We start from the raw sequence: 16,767 nt of genomic DNA, 5'->3' as shown, positions 1-16,767 counted from the left end.
AGACCCCTGGCCTCAATGTCTTCTAGTTTCTTTTTGTTTTTGTTTTCCCATTACAAGCCACTGTGCCCTAAGACACATGTGGGGAATGGGAGGATGGAGCTCCAACCCTTGCTCTGTGCTCTGTCCATCCTGCAGCATGGGCCTAGACCTCACTGCAAGCCAGAGACTGTGGGTCCCTGGCAGCCTAAATGAAGGGGAAACTGAAAATGTGCTAGCCAAGCCCAGAGCCTAAGTGCTTGGCTGGTAAGAGTTATTTCAACGGGTCCCAACAACATGTTTCCCTCTCCCTACAGAGCTGAGGCCTGGGGCTATGTCAACTGGGTCTGTCTCTCAGAACATATAGAGACACAAAGGGAAAGACATGCCAGATGGTGTTCACTACCTGCTGTGATTTTCTGACAAATTGCTCTATGACCAATATATCTCTCTATATAACTCTAAATCATTTATTCATGCAGGTATTATAAACAGTAAAATAGCCTTGGACTATTATTCTAGCTACTTGGGAAGCTGAGACAGGAGGATCTCTAATTCAAGGTTCCAATTGTGATAGCCTGACTCCACATTTTTAAACCACATGACTTTTAAATTGCTTGGTGAAAATAAATACATAATTTTAAAATATTTTATTTATTTATTTGAGAGACAGAATGAAGCAGAGGAAAAGAGAAAGAGAGAGAGAGCGAGAGCGAGAGCGAGAGCGAGAGAGAGAGAGAGAGAGAGAGAGGGAGAGAATGGACACTCCAGGGCTTCTAGTCACTGCAAACGAACTTCAGATGCATGTGCCACCTTGGGCATTTGGTGGGTCCTGGGGAATGGAACAGAGGTCCTCTGGCTTTGTAGGCAAGCACCTTAACCACTAAGCCATCTCTCCAGCCCAAGTACATAATTTCAATTTGAACTGTGCCTGATATTTTCTCTTTTGTTTGGGCTTTAAACCAATAAAATGTTGTTTACAAACACTTTGGTTTCTTTATTAATCCAAATAGTCCAACAGGTCTCTCCTAAAGTTTTTGTTGGCATTTATTTCAAGGTGTTTTGTTTTTTGTCTTTAAAAGTCAGATTTAACTAAAACCTATGATGAACTGATAAATATAATTACTGAGTTTATGTTCTAGATCAACTTCAATTTAAACAACAAAATTCTTTCTGAGGTGGTGACTCATAATTTGCAAGGTATTTTAAAAGACTGTAATGTCCTATTACTTAAAAGGAGGAGGCAACTGGCCTGAATTCTAGGCCAGCCTGCCTCGAGACAGAAACAGAAATTTGCCTTATTACTCTTAATAGGTATTGAGAAAGATTAAGATTTAACTCTCTGAGGCTAGACTACTTGCTTCTTTGTCAGTGGGTAATAAGATTAATCAATTTGGTGTAGTTTCTCTTAATAACCTTAAAAAAAGATGTTTAGTTATAGGGTGAGATGAGTTGATTGAAGGAACTGGGAGGGAAATTTTCAACATTGGACAGAGAATGCTTGTTAAAAATGCATTTTATAGCCAGGTGTGGTGGTACACGTCTTTAATCCCAGCACTCAGGAGGCAGTGAGTTTGAGGCCACCCTGAGACTCCATAGTGAATTGCAGGTCAGCCTGAGCTAGAGTGAGACCCTACCTTGAAAAACAGCAAAATGCATTTTGAATGGAACTTAGATCAGAATGTTAAAGTATGTGGATGAAGGTGTGCACATGTAAAAAGGATATAGTAGACTTAAAAAGACCAAATCTTACTTAAAATTAGTTTCCTTTTATAAGGAACAGAAAGCTAATTTTCAGGCTAAACATAAAAGGATGCTCTAAGTGTTTTATAAGTGACATAGAGTTAATGTAAATTCAGCTTACATTAGGCACAGATGATGTCCTATGCTAGGTGGGTCACAAAGTCATAAGCACCGATATAATTCATATTCTTTGGAGATTTAACCAGGTCAGACATAGACAAGGCACTATCACCTTGTGTATTGCAAATGAGTAAAATAAATTTTCTAGGTGAAGCTGGGCATGGTACCATACACCTTTAATTCCAGCATTTGGGAGCAGATGTAGGAGGATTGCTGTGAGCTTGAGGACACCATAAGACTACATAGTGAATTCCAGGTCAGCCTGAGCTACAGTGAGACCCTACCTCGAAAAAGTATATATAGGTGAAAATAAACAACTTCAGAATAGGGTAAAGAATGTCAGGATTAGCTTAGCTCTCTGCTCTGTCATTTCCTTTTGCTTTTGGTTAGAAATCCTGTCATGGTCTCTTTCATCTGTCTCTCTGTCATATAAACAAAGGGTAGGGTCCCTATATTTAAGGTAATAAAATAAAAGATTACCTTTAACATAATAACCTTTAGTTCCCTAGACCATTCTGAAACATTCACAAATGGGGGGAGGACCAATATCCCAGGTTCCGACAGAGTAGAGAAGAGAAAGTGGTCCCAGGAAACTCCCCCCAGGAGGGCATACAGGCTGCCAAGACAGGAGTAGATGCAGAAGTCTTCACCCTTGGGTCCATCTTGCCATGGCATTGCTTACGTGCCATGATCTAAGACACATGTAGGGCTGGGGGAATGCTGGAGGTACTTGGGCTTGGGAGCAATCCAGGAGGATGAGCACGGAAATCCTGGCCTGGACCTTCCTTGCTCCTGGAGGCACATAGACCACACTATGTCCCTGTGCTATGTGTTTGATTGGGGAGAAAACAGGGAAATTTTGGTGATGACTCCTCTAGGAAGGAGATAAAATAGTCCTAATTTCTTCTTCCAAAGGTGGTCAGAGGGATGCCCCCTTCTATGAGAAGATGTGAGCCCAAACTGGGCATAACCTGACTCTAGACTCTTCTTTTGCTTTCCTCTACTTTGTTTCAGATAGGACAGTTGGCTTCCAAGATAGCCCCAAAGTCTCTGCTAGCCTGTTTCCTTAGAAACTGGGCTCATTTAAATACTATAGAGAACAGGAAATGTCTTCATTACTTCTCTCCAGAGTCTTAAAGAGACAATAAGAAAACATACTAATGTAGCCACAGATACCATGGAGGAAGAAATTCTTCTGAATGATAAATTCTTAATTCAGTCAACACCTGGTATTTTTATGAAATTACAAAAATGGGTAACCAAGCCAGATAAGAAATTTAAAACAGTTGCTTCCAGTGTCAACTTCTGTTTTATTATAATCAGAAAGCCAAGAAAACAAAAAGGGACCAGAAAGAGAGATGAAAAAAGGATAGAAGTCACCAGGACATCATAATGGTAATGAAAGTTGCTCAGGGAAGTGCATTTAATTGGGTAAAATCTAATGTTTACCTGATGCCAAAGAGGGGAAACCTACTTATGGCTCTGACTCATCCTAACAGACAGAAAACACCAGTAAGCTATAGGGCTACTCCTGGGTCCCTAAAGTCTCCTTTGGAGAGCCATTAGTGACCTCCAAAATTAATCCTTGATTAAATTATTGCTATCTGCTTGGTCTTATACACTAAGAGAGAAATGTATAACCAAAGATAAAGGGATATCTCAAATATATGAATGGCCTATTAAGTAATACAAGAGCTTTCCAAGAGGAGAAGTGTTGCAGTCCAGTTTGCATTGCTGGCAGAAATCACCCAACCAAGAGCAGCTTGTGGGAAAAAAGAGGTTCAAGGCTCAAGGGGGAAGCTCCATGATGGCAGGGAAGACAATGGCATGAGCAGAGGGTGGACATCACCCCCTGGCCAACATCAGGTGGACAATAGAAACAGGAGAGTCTTCCAAACACTGGCAAGGGGAAACTGTCTATAACACCCATAAGCCTTCCCCCAACAATACACTCCCTCTAGGAGGTGTTAATTCCAGAATATCCATCAGCTGGGAACATAGCATTCAGAGCACTCAAGTTTATGGGGGACACCTGAATCAAAGCACCACAGGAAATGAGTAAGGCCTTAAGACATATTTTGTATATTTTATAATAAGGAAAAACAACCATAGATGTTGTTGCAGGTTCACAATGCTGGCAGAAATTAGACGACCAAGAGCAGCTTGGGGGAAAATGTTTTGGCTTATAGTCTCTATGGGAAGCTCCATGATGGCAGGGGAAAATGATGGCATGAGCAGAGGGTAGACATCACGCCCTGGCCAACATAAGGTGGACCATAGCAACAGGAGAGTGTGCCAAACACTGGCAAGGGGAAACTGGCTATAATACCCATAAGCCCACCCCCAACAATACACTGCCTATCCGAGGCATTAATTCCCAAATCACCATCAGGTGGGAATCTAGAATTCAGAACACTTAAGTTTACAGGGGACACTTGAATCAAACCACCAAAGATGTCAAAAGTTATTTTCAAATCTGGAAAATATGTATATCTATCTATCTGTCTATCTATCTATCTATCTATCTATCTATCTATCTATCTATCTATCTATCCATCCCACCACTTCCCTTCCAGCCTATCTATCTATCTATCTATCTATCTATCTATCTATCTATCTATCTATCTATCTATACCACCACTTCCCTTCTAGCCTTCCCCTTTCTGCACTCCTTTGTAAAATCTGAATAAAATGTGGTATTTAAAAAAAAAAAAAGGCTGAGGAAGGAGGAGCATGAGTTCAAATCCAGCAAGATCATAAAACAAAGAAAAATCCCTGTGTGTTGGCAGATGAGCAGAGCCTCTTCTTCAGAGTCAGAATGTCACCTACCTACTTTCAGTTCTCTTTATTTCCAGTTCAGGTATACCTTAAAAAATAAAATACAGAGTAGCAAGCATTTATGGGGATTTTATGGAAAAGACTTTCTTGCTCTATAAACAAGGATTCCTAACAAGGCCAAATAGGTCCTCTCATCCCTCCCATCCTAAATGGCAACCAGCCACCAGTTCTATGAATTAAAGAAACTTCTATAGGTGGGAGATGGAAGTTTTTCAGAGAACTGAATTGTGAAAAACTGACCTTTACCTCAACTTGAAACTACTTTGAAAATCTGATGGTATGGAGGCAAGGTGACAGACATAGTGAGGTGATGACTAACTTCAAATATGGCATCACTGAAAAGAAGATTTTTTTTTTTTTGAGGTAAGGTCTCACTCTGGTCCAGGCTGACCTGGAATTAACTCTGTAGTCTCGGGGTGGCCTTGAACTCACGGCGATCCTCCTACCTCTGCCTCCCGAGTGCTGGGATTAAAAGCGTGTGCCACCACGCCCAGCTTGAAAAGAAGATTTTTAAGGTGGAAAAAAAAAAAAAAGTAAGAGCCCATAAAAGTTCTAATGTTCATTAGAAAATTAGTCTAGACTTTTGGGTAAGATGGCGGCATAGGCATCATGCCAAACCAGCCGAGGGAGGAATTTAAGCAAAACCACAGCAAAACATACTCTTCTCCTGCAAAGTGAAGGTGTCTAGGTTATTATAGGCCAAAGTGGAGAAGCAGGAGAAATCAAGATCTACTAGAAAGGAGGAAACTGGCCAAAATCACACCAAGGCACTTTTAGCCCTGACCTGTGCAGATCCGCATGCCCGCCTGTCCCAGAGGTGAGCTGCAGGAGCAGAGATCAAGTTCTGAAAGATAACAACTGTCAACCAAGATTACTTTATCCTGAAAAGCTATCTATCCAAATTGATGGAGAAATAAGGATATTCCACAACAAAAAAGGCTAAAGGTATTTATGACAACTAAGCCAGCTCTACAGAAAATACTTGAAGGAGCCTTTCACACTGAAGAGAAAGCAAAGCACACACATAAGGAAAGAGGAAAAAAAACTCATATTCAAGTCACAGTTAAAACAATAGAGTAATGGGAAAACAGGAAGTACTAAAAAACAAGAAGAATGGTGAGAATAAATACATACCTTTCAATAACTCTTAATATCAATGGCCTCAATGCCCCAACCTTGGGCATTGACACAGGCTTTCAGACTGGATTAAAAGGCAGGATCTTGCTGTTTGTTGCCTCCAGGATACCCATCTCTCAATAAAAAATAGACACCACCTTAGGATGAAAGGATGGAAAGCAGTATTGCAAGCAAATGTTCCTAGGAAACAAGCAGGTGTTGCTATCCTTATATATGACAGGATAGACTTAAAACCAACATTAGTTAGGAAAGATAAAGAAAGTCACTTTATACTGATTAAAGGAATACTCCAACAGGAGGACATTACAACCCTAAACATATATGCACCTAACATGGGGGCTCCCAATTCCATCAAACACTATTAGACTTAGGGTCACAGATAACACCAAACACAATTGTAGTGGGTGACTTCACCACCCCACTTGCATCAATTGACAGGTCATCCAGGAAAAAAATAAACAGAGAGACATTTGGATTAGATGATGTCATGAAACAAATGGACCTAATAGGTATCTACAGAACATTCCATCCAAATGCTGCAGAATATACATTTTTCTCAGCAGCATATGCAACATTCTCTAAAGTAGATCATATATTAGGACATAAAGCAAATCTTAACAAATACAGGAAAATTGAAATAAACCTTTGTACTCTATCTGACCACAATGGAATTAAACTAAAAACCAGCAACAAGAAAAAGTACAGAGCATACAGAAATTCATGGAGACTAAACAGTACACTACTGAATGATGAATGTGTTATTGAAGAAATCAAAAAGGAAAGCAATAAACTCATAGAATCAAATGATGATGAGAAAACAACATACCCAAACCTTTGGGACACAATGAAGGCAGTTCTAACAGGGAAGTTTATAGCTCTAAGTGCCTATATTAAGAAATTAGAGAGTTCACAAGTAAACAATTTAATGCTTCACCTTAAGGCTTTGGAAAAAGAACAAGGCAAACCAAAAATCAGTAGATGGGAAGAAATAATAAAGATTAGGGAAGAAATTCATGAAATAGAAACCAAAAAAACAATCCAAAGAATCAATGAAACAAAGAGTTAGTTCTTGGAAAGGATAAACAAGATTGATAAACCCTTAGCAAATCTGACCAAAAGAGAGAAGAGACAAAAATTAATAAGATTAGAGATGAAAAAAAGCAGCATTATAACAGATACTAAAGAAGTTCAGAAAATCATAAAAGCATACTAACAACAAACATGTGGAAAATGAAATCTGGGAATAAGCCAGTTGTACAAGGTGTACAAGGTACAAGGTACATGCTTCTGGAGTTTGCAACTGAAGGCCCTGGTGGACCCATTTTCTTCCTCTCTCTCTCTCTTTGCCTCTTTCTTTCTCTCAAATAAAACTAAAAATTAAAAAAAAGTATAATGGGATATGTTGATTAATGGGATAAAGAATTTCTGTTTAGGAGAAAAATGTTCCGCATGCAGCTGGTCATGAAGCCTCACAACTGGTTGTTGGTGGTGGTGTGGGGGGGGATCACTCAGTGCTGCTGGCTGTGAGCTTGAAATTGATCTTCACAACTAATCTTAGGCTCTGGATATTTACCACAAGACAAAGAAACCTTATACATAAGTCTAGAGCAAGCTCAAGTTGGTATAGGAGATGATAACAGAAAAAATAGTAACAGTTTATTGCTTATTGTTTTATTCTGAGTCAGGTAAGTAGTCAAAAAATCTAATTTTGCCAAGAATTTGTTTTTGCATTTCTTATGTTGTATTTATTAAGTTGAAGAAGAGGATAGGATGATACAGTAAAAAAAAAAAAAAAAAAAAGCTATGCAGAAAAGAAGACGTGTACACTATCTGTGAGCAAATGTGAATGGGGCTATCCTTAAGAAGCCCCAACCTAAAAATGGCCATTTCATACTAGAGGGGTTGTATTAGTTTTAAATCACCATGATAAAAATACCAACTTAAAAGAAGAAGAAATTTGTCCCATGATTCCAGAAATGATATATAGTCACTTGGACCTGTTGCTTTGAGCCTGTGGTAAAAATGAATGTGATATCACAATGGAGCAAAGCTGCTTAGATCACAGCAGCTAGGAAGGGAAGAGTTGAGAGGAAGGGGCTGAGGTCCTATTACTCCCTTCAAAATGTTCTCCTGATGACCTAACTTCTTTCCATTAGACCCTAAAGATCCCACTACCTCCCAATAGACCCATCAGCTTGGGATTAGTACCTTAGCATGTGAACCATTAGAGAATGTTGAAGGTGCAGATTACAACAGAGGTCTGCTATATCCTGAGAAATCCTTGGGAAAGCTCTAAGAAGGATAACATCCTATGGCTTATTGTATTAGCCCAGGTGCCTGCACCATGTGGGCATGTCTTGGCATATGTAGAGCAGACTGTGTGCTCACAGGCATCCCCAGCAAAGGAAACCCACCCAGTGAGTGTCTTTGATGATTCTTCCACACTAAATGTGACAACATGCTGAAGGTTGCACCCTCTGCCTTCACAATGAACCCCATTCTAAAGAAAAGTCACAGGGACATAGAGAGTTTCTACAAGATCACCTTTAAGATAACCAAGCAAGTTTTGGGACCCATTTTTTTTGGGGGGGTGGGGAGCAATTGTTTTAACTGTTTCTGCGGTCACTAGATTGTTGACCAGCTAGAATGGGAAATTACTAATTAACGAAAACAGAATTCCTGTTTAGGAAAATCAAAGTCCTAGGGCTGGAGAGATGGCTCTGAGGTGAAGGCATTTGCCTGCAAAGCCCAAGGACCTGAGTTTGATTTCCCAGGACCCAAGTAAAGCCAGATGCACAAAGTGGCACATGAGTCTAGAGTTCATTTGCAGTGGCTGGAGGGCCTTGCACACCCGTTGTCTACCCCCTCTCTGTCTCTTTCAAATAAATAGGTAAACAAGATTTTTAAAAAAAGTTCTAGACATGGATAGTGAAGTTTGTTTAACAGTGTGAATGTGTTTAATGCTATTGAACACTTAAACTATACACTTACATTGTTCGCTTCTCTGTACACTTGTTGGTAGAATGGCGAACAGTCCATGAGAAGATCCCAGCCTGCTGTGTGAAGCACAACCATGCCAGGACTCAGCACAGATGCCAGGACAGCACACGGTCACACTATTGGATCTTACAGAATGTTGAGATAAAAGAGCATTGTGACTTGGTTCCCGTGATGTCAGAAACATAGGCAAAGACCAGCACAATGGTTTAGAAAAAAGGGTTCTTGGAGGAAGACTGAGTTGAAGATACTCAACCAGGAGCCCAGGAACCACTCCCATGGAACATGCTCAGCCAGCTAGTCTTATTTTATAGGAACAAACACTGTAGAAACCTAACGACCCCCAAACTTACTGGGCATAAGTTGAATCTGCTGTAAAATATGACATGATGGCTGAGGAAAGAGCCATTCATGGGTCAGGATCTAGCCTATCTGATCCAGGGCTTGACCATCTTTACTGTCATTCTTCAGCCTAAAGGGCAAAGCCCAGTATTCTGTTTTGTTATCTGGAAACCAGTCCATTGAGCCATACTAAGTCAGGTCACATTTGAGTTCCCTAAGGGTAAAGAATTTCTCAATGTCGTGTACCTCAGCAACTCTGCCAGTAAAAATCAAACTTTGACAAGTCTTATTTAAGCTTTTTAATATTTCAGAAAAATCTAAGGTCTAAATTGTAAACAAATACCAACTGGGATTTTGTTTTGATTTGAGTTGGTTTTAGAGACAGGGTCTCATTCTGAAGCTAAGACTAGTCTGAAACTTGCTACACAACCCAGGCTGGCCTCAACTTGAGATCTTCTTGCCATATCCCAAGTGTTGAGATTATTGGCATGTGTTACTATATCTGGCCTCAACTTTTCTATTTACTTATTTAATTTGAAATTTGGTGCTTATAGCAGTTACGTTCTCATTGTTGGGATAAAACACCTGACCACAGCAGCTTATGGAAGGAAAAGGTTTGTTTTGGCAGGAAAAGCATGGCAGAACAGGTAGTCAGGGTGTCACATCTTGTCACATCATCTGGGACAAAACAACAAGTATAAACTAGCTCTGAACACTCAATGGGCTGGACTAATAAAGCTCAAGACCTACCTCAATCATCAAATCTCCGAGGCTCTGCTTCCCAAAGACCCCATCACTTTCCCAAATTGTCTCCAGCTGGGGATCAAGTATTCAAAATACATAAGCCTATGGGGTTCAATGCTGAACATCAAGTTAACCAGGGCATACATTCCATCATCCACAATCTTTAGCTTTATTGTCTAACACCCAGGTACTATGTCTGCATAAATGTTTCCTTGTTACTACTTGTACATCCTCTTTTACACATCTCCTTTCATTTAAATGATTCATCTTTTAATAATATATAGCCATACCCTCTGACCCATGTTTTTATTTTCCAAGGTTTTACTTATGACAATCAACTGGGATCTGCAAATATTAAATGGAAAGGGTATTTGGTATACACAGGAGGACCAGAACCATATTCCCAAGAGACAAGGAGATGACTGCATATGCTGCAGATAGAAGCTAGCTGTGGTAGTTGAAATATGATAATTTGAACTTATGGCCCCATAGATGCAGGTGTTTTTATTAAAATTGAGCTTGTAACTTGAGTCTCCAGCTACCTGGCTAAAGGAAGTGTCACTGGGGACAGATCCTGGAGTACAGCCCTAAGGTGTGTTTGGGGATGGATTTGAATTCCAGCCCAAAGGCATTTTCAGAGCAGTTTGAGCTGTGGCTATGCATGTTTTGTGGTGCTGGCTGTTAGTGGTTTCTCTCTGCTTGGATCTATGAAAAGGAGTTACCTTCTTCTGCCATTGATGGATCCACAAGCCTGAAATACCTTCCTTACTCTCATAAGCTGTGTCTGGTTGGATGTTTGCCTCAGCAATGAGGGGCAACTACAACCCTATCCATTTGAGTTTTTAGATTCTTCCAGTATCTTCATGCTTGTGTAGCCCTTATTAAGTGATGCCCCAAAGTATCAATAATAATGTTGGAATTTTTATCACAGTGTGGTGCTATATTTGTTATATGCTATTATTAGTTATTGCTGTTAATATCTTGATATGATTAATTTATACATGACAATTTATCATAATCAATTATGTTTAGAAAAACAGTATATGTTAGGCTTGTTAGTACAGGCCTGTAATCCCAGCTACTTGGGAGGTAAGGCAAGAATATTCCAAGTTCAAGGATAGCCTAGGCAACCTAGTGAGAGCCTGTCTCTAAATACACAAATAAGGGGCTGGAGAGGTAGCTCTGCAGTTAAGGCTCTTACTTATAAAACCTAACTACCCAAGTTAGATTCCCTAGTGCCCACATAAATCCAGATGCACAAAGGGGCACATGCATCTAGAGTTTACTTGTAGTGGCCAGAGAGAGGCCTTGGTGTGCCCATTTTTTTTCTCTCTCTCCTTGCAAATAAAAAAATAAAAATATTTTTAAAAATGAATTGTTTAAATGTACAAAAAAGGCAATCTATGAAAATAGCTAAGTTAGTAAAGTGTCTGCCTCACAAATATGAGGACCTGAGTTAAAACCTTAGTATGCCCATACATGCTGGGCATGGCAGTATGCCGCTGTAATCCTAGTGCTGGGAAGGCTGAGATGGAGGTCCTCTGGAGTTCTATGCAGTAAGAGACCCTGTCTCAAGAGGTGGATGGCACATGGAAAGATGACAATCAAGGTTGTCCTCTGGCCTCCATGTGCACCTGCACACACATGTATACCAATACACACACATTAGCATGCACACCCACCATACATACATATGCAAAAAGTACAAAAAGGGGCTGAGCTGGGGATATGGGAAAGTGCTTGTCTAGCATGTGCAAAGCCCTGAATTCAACCCCCCAGCACCATGACAAACATTAAAAGTATAAGTGGGACTTACAGGATTTGGTACTGTTTAAGGTTTCAGGCATTTCCCAGGGTCTTAACTCTGTCTCCCAAGTGCTGGGATTAAAGGCATGTATCACCATGTCTAGCTTTCCCATAGGACTTTTAAGAATTATAAAAAGTGGGGAGACCTGAGGCTATCAATATAAAAGGTATTATCAAAATTTTTGATTCATTGCAGTGGTGTTAGTTATATAATTTTTCATAAGAAAATTAATTTTATTATATATAACTTATATGTCAGTAAACTTGACCCTGGACCAGTGATCAACACAGGAGTTCAGGAATGCCAGATATAATGTTGAAGAAGAATCATTTAATATTGGCTTTCTCAAGGCCAACCTTAAATGGCAGATTTCTGGTGATTCTACCATAGCCAAGTTGAATCCTGGGGGGATTTCTATTTTATGTCTATTATATTTAGTAACTGCCATTAACTAGAAAGCATTAATTTTGGAAATATTTCATGGAGCTTTAAAAGTCTGCATTAGGACCACTGTCAATTCCAAATAGGAGAGAGATCAACAACTAACACAGCCATCTATTCTGATTCACTATCACATCCAAATGAGAGCAGCTCCACAAGCCCAATAGTGTGGTAAACTTGGGCTTTGATGAGTGCTGAGACCACTCACTCTGGCCTGGGAAATCAAGCAGATATTCCTAATCCATAGTGAAAGGAAGGGAAGATGTCAAGGCACTTTTCTTTAAATAATTATTTGAAAAGCTTGCACATACACTTGTAGACACATGTTCATACACATGGTTTAATTTTTTCTATTGTTGAGAAATTTGCATGGCTTACAATTAACATTTTAGCTAGGCATGGTGTTTCATACCTGTAATCTCATCACTTGGGACACTGAGGAGGATGGACTGAGTTCAAGGGTGGCCTGGGTTACACAGAAAGACCCTGTTTCAAAAAGCAAACAATTCTAAAATGTACTATTCATTGACATTTAGTGCACTTACAATGTTGTGCAAGCCACATCCCCATCTAGTTCCAAATTATTCGAATCACTTTTAGAGGAGACCACTGCCCATTAAGAGCCATATTTTATTTCCTCTTCTCAAAGCCACTGGCAACCACTAATCAGTTTCCTATCTCTCTGGATTTTTACTCTGGATACTTCATACAAATGGAATCACATGTTACCTGATATGATCTTTTTGGCTGCTTTCACTTAACATAAAATTACTAAGATCCATACATAGGCTTTTAAATATGAAATGTCAACACAAATCACTTCACTTTGCTGAAATGGGCATGAACTCTGAAAAGAGCTTTCCCATTGTCCCTGAAGTCTTGAACATTACATGATGTTTTCCAACCTAATAACACACTTCTGGGGGAAAGGATCTGAATATGTTCGGCCAGTGTCCATTGTGTCACCCAGTTTCCCTGGAATTTCTTCAGTAGACTCCAGGACATGGGGACAGCCTCACCCAACTCAGGCGTATGCCAGGTTTTCTGCAAATTTAATTTCTTTGTAACATTAAACTCACAGAATAAGTCATGCTGTCTCCCTGCCACCTGCTCAAGCGTTTGAGAGCAGGGGTTGGGTCTCCCATATTCTCCCCCTTGGAACACTTTCTCACTAGAGAAGCCCATAGATCACTAAAATTTGCTTATCTCTAAACTCCAGTCAGGCTCAAAAGCATGTATGAGAATAAAAGCATATCTCTATTTCTTACTCAGCACAAAAAATCAACTCCAGATGGATCAAAGACCTTACTGTAAGATCGAAATTTTTTTGTTTGTTTGTTTGGTTTTTCGAGGCAGGGTTTCACTCTAGCTCATGCTGACCTGGAATTCACTATGTAGTCTCAGGGTATCCTCGAACTCACAGTGATCCTCCTACCTCTGCTTCCCGAGTGCTGGGATTAGAGGTGTGCACCACCACGCCTGGCTAGACCCAAAACTTTTAAATTACTAGATGAAAATATAAGTAAATTCTTTTGAGACATAAGAGTAGGTGAGGACTTCCAAAGTACAATATCAACAGCTCAGGAAATAACAAAAATTGACAAATTGAGCCAAATCAAATTTAGATATTTATGAATAGAAAATAAAACCATGAACAGAGTGAATAGACAGATTATCAGATTGGGAAAAAAAACCTTGTGAGCTATTCATACCACATAGGATTAATAGCTAAAATACATAAATAACTCACTCAAAAAATTAAAAACCAAGCTGGGTGTGGTGGTGCACGCCTCTAATCCCAGTATTCGGGAGGCAGAGGTAGGAGGATCGCTGTGAGTTCGAGGATACCCTACCCTGAGACTAGATAGTTAATTCCAGGTCAGCCTGAGCCAGAGTGAGAACCTATCTCGAAAACCCAAAAATAAATAAATAAATATAAAGATAAAAAAAAATCAAATCAACAAATAATCTAATAAACAAATGAGCAAGTGAACTGAACAACTTCTCAAAAAAAAACGAAGTACAAATTCTCATAAATATAGGAACAAAGTTAACATTTTTAACCATCAGGGAAATGTAAGTCAAAAGTACATTGAATTTTTTTCCAAAGAAAATAAAACAACAAATGCTGGTGAGGATGCAAGAGGAAAGAAACTTTTATAGACTACTTGTAGGAATATAAATGGAATCAGATTGGTTATTCCCTAAAAAAGTGAACTATTATATGATCCAGCTATAATTCTCCTGGGTATATACCCAAAGGAATCTAAATGAATATGCTGTCAGCATACCTACAACCTCATTATTATTGTGGTACTATTCACAATAGACAAGTTATGAAATCATGCTAAGAGCTTATCAACAGATGAAAGGGTAAAGAAAATGTGACACACACACACACACACACACACACACACACACACGTGCATGAAATAGAATTTGTAGGAAAATGGATTAAACTGGAGAACTGAAGTAAATTGAAATAAACCAGATTCAGAAAGATAAGTATTTTCTCTCATATGTAGAATCTAGGGGAAAAAGACAATCATAAAAGTAAAAAGGAAACTATTAGGGAAAAAGAAACATGTGGAAAAAAGGTATATTTAAGGAAAATATTGGGGTAAATATGATCAAAGCTCATTACATGCATGCTATTTTGAACTGTATATATGGTAATAAAAAATGTAACCATTCCTAAGGGATCATGGAATGGAGCATTATGACAAGAGCTCAGTGTAGCTGTCTGCCACTTCTTTTTTTCCCCCCAAATATTTTATTTATTGGTGAGCAGAGAGAGAAGAGAGAAAATGGGTGCAACAGTGTGTCTAGCCATTGAAAATGGTCTCTAGATGCATGCACCACTTTGTGCATCTGGTTTTATGTGGATATTGAAGAATTAAACCCAGGTCATTAGGCTTTCCAGGCAAGCACCTTAACTGCTAAGCCATGTTTCCAGCCCCTGTCTGCCACTTCTAGAGCTTCCTTTAACAAATCCTCAGCCGGAAACTGAGTTCTCAGGAGCATGTGCACAGTTACCTTGCAGGTTTCAGCTGGCTGAAGCTGTAGGTCCTGAAGAAAGTTTTCCTTCTGGAAGCAGGTGTGAGCCTTCTAACAAACACAGTGGCTGCTTTCAAAACAGGAATGTTTACACCAAAACCCAGATGCACAGTTTAAAGAACTTTTAGAGGGAAGAGTTCAGAAAATGTAGAGGAAGCTTCTTCCCTCAGGGAAAACAAAACTGTGTGACTTTGTGCCTTTGTTTTACTTGGAAACTGAGCTGCATAGGTTTTCAGTGTTTGTAGACATTGCATTAGGACTTTGGCTTGCTGTTTTCTGGGTTATTTGATTTGGAAGTGGTTGACTAACTAGGTCAGGTTTTACGTGAATAATCTCTGCTGTCATGTTCCCCTCCCTGTCACCTTCCCTTGTCCCTCTGTCTCCACTACTTCAAATGCAGACATATGATGGAAGATTTCTATGTAGAAAAGTGTGTTGTTTGGGGCTTTATTATGCTTCTTTCTTTCTTTCTTTCTTTCTTTCTTTCTTTCTTTCTTTCTTTCTTTCTTTCTTTCTTCTTTCTTCTTTCTTTCTTCTTTCTTTCTTTCTTTCTTTCTTTCCTTCTTTCTTTCTTTCTTTCTTTCTCTTTCTTTCTTCTTTCTTTCTTTCTCTTTCTTCCTTCCTTTCTTTCTTTCCTTCCTTCCTTCTTTCTTTTTTTTTTGAGGTAGGGTCCCACTCTGTATTCTCAGGGTGGCCTCAAACTCAGCAATCCTCCTACCTCTGCCTCCCAAGTGCTGGGACTAAAGGCGTGTGCCACCATATCCTGCTTAATATATTTTTTTTTTAATACTGTTAAGCAGACTATAGACTATATTTAGTTTTGCCACATTTTACACACATTGATCTGTATGTGTACAGGCTTATACAGTTTTTGCACTAGAACTAAGATACAAAACTATTTACTCAGCACAGAGGAACTCTCATTTCATCCCTTTAATTATATATGCCACATAACATCCATTCTCTATCCCCCCAAACCATTAAATTGCTATTCCTTACCCTAATTCTGACATTTCAATGATGTTACATAAATGCAACCATACAGTACATGTCCTTTTGAAACAAACTTTCTTCATTCACTGTAGCCCTTCCCCCAGGTCCATTTAAGTTGTATGTGTGAGTAGCATAGTTCCTTCCCACTGCAGACTAGCATTCCATGGTAGGGAAGGTTTGCCAATCATCTATTCAGTGCAGGATGTCTGGGGTTATTTCCAGTTTTGCATATAAGGCTTCTGTGAAAATTTCTGTGCAAACACAGGTTTCACAGATAAATGATAACTGTCCAGGAATGCAACTGCTGGGATATATGACTCATATATGATATATGAGTGTATATTTAACCATACAAGAAATTTCCGAACTTTTCCTTGAGTAGCTATATTATTTTACATTCCTGTCATCAATGTATGGAAAATCTAGTCTTTATACTTAACATCATTTAGTATTTTGCTGTTCTGTTTTTAGCCATTCTAATTAGTGCATGTCATATCCCATTGTTTTAATTTGCATTCTCCTATGACTTATGAAATTCAACATATTTTCACGGGATTATCTGCTATCTATAT

Source organism: Jaculus jaculus, chromosome 9, assembly GCF_020740685.1.
Source record: "Jaculus jaculus isolate mJacJac1 chromosome 9, mJacJac1.mat.Y.cur, whole genome shotgun sequence".
Lineage (NCBI taxonomy): Eukaryota > Metazoa > Chordata > Mammalia > Rodentia > Dipodidae > Jaculus > Jaculus jaculus.
This window is presented reverse-complemented; position numbering follows the sequence as displayed.